At 33.2% G+C, this 3,872-nt stretch overlaps 1 long non-coding RNA gene across 1 annotated transcript; it reads left to right on the top strand.

Moving 5' to 3' along the window:
- The first annotated feature begins 1,739 nt into the window (after window positions 1-1,739).
- Window positions 1,740-2,432, top strand: LOC149255182 (uncharacterized). Its single transcript, XR_016266341.1, has 2 exons — window positions 1,740-1,891; window positions 1,999-2,432. It is a non-coding gene; the product is annotated as an uncharacterized LOC149255182 (long non-coding RNA).
- The last annotated feature ends 1,440 nt before the right edge of the window (window positions 2,433-3,872 follow it).

Genomic DNA, 3,872 nt, shown 5'->3' with positions numbered 1-3,872 from the left:
TTTTTTTCGCTAAATTTTAATGACATAATATTTTCTAATTAATTAAATGAAATGTTTTATTATATAAATAGATTCAACTCTTCAAATTTGTGAGAGATTTCATATTTAAAATATGAAATTTATTTTAATTAGCTTTTCATAGATTTTTTAAAAAATTATCTAAAAATTGGTTTGCAAAAAATAAAATAAATATAATAATTAGGCTATATAGAACTAAGTCTTTACGATTAATCATATAGTTAGGATTTGGTAGAAGTTTCTAACTAACTAATGTGGTTCATCCTCAAGACAAGGTGAAAAATCCATGAATCAAAATAAATAAATAGTAAAGATGCATCATAGCCTATCAGTTAAAAAGTAACTAATGGTGAATGATAACAAAAACATACTTTTACATTATGGATCACAAAATTCTTAGATCTAGAATGAGACTCTGATTTATTTTACAAAATATATCATTATTATATTAAATGCTATTTTTTTCCTAATTTTGTTGGAATCACAAAAGACACTTAGAGTTTATGAAATCATTGCTTTTAACGTTTCTTATTTAAACTTCTTTAAGATAAAATTTACTCTAATAGATAAAAGTATATTGAGATATAAATTTATTTGATAATATATCCATAGTTAAAACAGAATGGAGCACAAATTAAATTGGACCAAACTCTCATGTCTAAAGGATCATAACCAAAAATGGAGCACCAATATAAGGTGGACCAAAATCTCATGGCTCATGGACTATAACCAATGTTATAATTCCATTAAGATTATGATCCCTATTTCTATTTGTATTTTATGTTTCTATTTTACAACTTACATGTTCACGGTTTGAAGATATTGGGATGTATTGACTTTCATCCATGTTTATTTTTGATATGTTTTGGAGATTTCTTCTGGTATATTTTTGGGTTAAGTTTACATAATCTTATGGGAATTTGTTGGAATCACAGGTTTAGGATGTGAACTCTTCAAGTTTTTAGTGTGTTAAGTCCACATATGTAGTAGAAAATAATTTGAAACAACAAAGATTAAGATTTGACAAAAAAACAATTTCCTCCAAAATCTCCCAAACCTTAATGGTTAGATGAAGTTGTTTCTCTCTTTGAAATAATTTTTAAATACACATTTACGGACTTCCCTTCATTTTGAGCATGGAACCTAATGTAAAGTAAATGGTGTACATTTGGTGCATTTAACATTATAGGAAACTACTTATAATCTTGCATATAATGCCCTTGAATACCGAAAACATCAACAATAGGGCTCTTGAATAATTTCTAGACTAACAAATGGTTGAAACACATCATATGTCATACCTCCACTTTTAAAACATTAAAAAGGACAAATAAAAATAAAAAAAATAAAAATAAACATATAATTTATAACTTTACTCAGATACCAATTATTACATGATAATCTGTTATATAATACAGATCTAGATTACAGTTGTACTGTTTGGTTTGACATTTATGAACTCGGACAGTCCTCTACAGTCTTAATTAATTTTCTCTCTTGCCAAAATGAGACAGCTCAGCTCACACCTCGAGCTTACCCCCAAACCGGTCCTCTAGTAATTAATTTCTCTGCGATGTCGGCTTAAATGACATTGCAGATGTGTCAGGTTTCCTCGGGATTCTCCGTCGCATCGACGGTGGTAGTCAAGGGTTTGCCATCGCACGGCTGGTGGCGTTTCAGGTGGCTTTTCAGTCTTGCTTGTAGGGTTATGTGGTTCATTTGTTACCTTTTGCCTTGGCACTCCGTTCGGCTTCCCTGCTCCACTTGAGGGTTGCTCGTTCTGAAGTCCAGGAGCATGATGCTTACTGCATGTTGCAGAGGCGGATGAGGTGTTCCCCGTCCATGGGGTTTGTGAAACTCTACCCGTTACCAGGTGAATTATGGTTACCCTATAAACTTTCACGCATTGTTTTATTTTTCTCTTTAAAAAGTTGTTCTCTGTATGGAATTTACTGCATAACCTCGAAATCCTTTTTGCAGGTTGTGAAATGGTGAATCCGTGGAACACTAGTGTAAATGCAGGTGAAACAATCTCCTTACCTGGCATGGAGCACGAATATTCCCTGGGTATGTCTTTGGTAACTCTGATAGTCTAGTCCGTGATGTAAAGGGCTCTCTCGTTTAATCTGCATTTTTTCTCTTGTCTTTATCATGCTAGGAAGGATTTCTGGCCTCAGACCTAAAACTGTTTCGGATTCCTCTTGTTGGGATTCTCACCATTTTTCTAATTGCCCGGTGGAGGGTTTCTTTTGGTTCTATGATGAAGTTGTAATTCTTATTGTTCAAACAGACCAGGTTTAGTAACTTAGATTTTTGGCCCGCTCTTATGTAAGAGCAGGAGTCTCTTGAGTTGTTATTGTGACTGAAATGTTGCAGCTTTCAATGTTGTAATATGACTGCACATTTGTTCTTCATCATGGTATATGTATCTATTTGTCTTCTTCATTTATGCTTATTGTACAACTATTTCCTTTGTCTGAATAACGTTCATGGATAATTTTTTTCTCTGCGTAGAGACTATTATTTTTTGGTTTCAATACTTCTTTCCAAATGTTTATACCATTCTTCATGGAAAAGATTGTTCTGTTTGTGTTGAACGTTTATTTAATATATGCATAAGAATTTTGTTGTGGCTATTCTGAGCTTAATTTTTTTGGATTTGGAATGAGTAGTCCTATTTTCGTTTAAAAGAAATGATTAAACCAACAGGTCTTTCCTGTGATGGCCATGATTCTAGAACCCCAAGAATCTAGCCGTGAGCGTAGTGTGTCATCTGTTTCAATTTTTAACTAGGGTTTTTCTTTTCTATTTAAGGGGCTAGTTTCCCTGTGGCTCTATAACTCGTTTGGTGGCCTCTAATTGCAATACCGCTTCCTTTGCGGTTATAGAGATAAATCTGTTACCCTGTATTTCTTTTCTTTCACTTCTTCGATCATACCGATTGTTTCGCACATTTATTTGTGCTCTTATCTACTAGCAACACTTGCTACTTAGATAAGTCCCTCTGGTTGTACGTGACTGGTTCTAGGTGCACATAGGGCCTCATATTAGCATGGGTCCCTAAGTTAACAACATTCAATTACATAGGTTAATCTTAAGTATTTAAAAAGGAAAGTTCTGAGTCACTTAGATTATATTTAGGTTTCCTTCAAATTTCTCATGACTTCACTTACACACAAAATACTCTTAAATAAATTTATACTTGCTTTATATCCCATGGAGCTCTTAAGTTACGTTTATATGTGTAACCAATCTGCTCAGAAATTCCTTAGGGTTCTCTATCAAAATGGAACTTGCCACAACACTCACTCTGTTATCAATGTTTATCTACCTACACAGACACTGATATTTCAATTGGTGTCTTCTGGGCAGAACTAGCCCATTCGGACTGGTTAGTTTCTCCTCTACCTTGGTTTGTTTTTTTTTAAGAATAAAGCTATTTTATGTTGTACAAATAATTTTATTAGTTTTCAATGATAATGCCTTTCTGTATAAGTATTCTTAGCAAGAATAAAAAACTACTTGGAACCTACTAACAAAGCTATACCAGTTAATTTAATAGAGTGGGAGCCTGCTCCCTCTACAACATTTCCAGTTTAATCAAACACAGTAGCTCTTGTAAAATGAATTTTTCATAAGTTATACTTACCTGTAATTACTTTGCAATCGAGATTCAGAGAACTATCACCCTTTATTCTCTGCTTGTCTTCATCCCAACCTTGATATTCATCTTCGTTACCAAATCTCCCCCCAATGTTGGAAATAATACTTGGGGGGTGAATTAGTATTATCAATTCATTTCCATAAACAAATTGATATATGCTACTCCTGTTAGTGAAAATTGCGTATATATG

Source organism: Pinus tabuliformis, chromosome 7, assembly GCF_031772625.1.
Source record: "Pinus tabuliformis cultivar Carrire ecotype Pingquan chromosome 7, CPIR1, whole genome shotgun sequence".
NCBI lineage: Eukaryota > Viridiplantae > Streptophyta > Pinopsida > Pinales > Pinaceae > Pinus > Pinus tabuliformis.
This window is presented reverse-complemented; position numbering and strand designations above follow the sequence as displayed.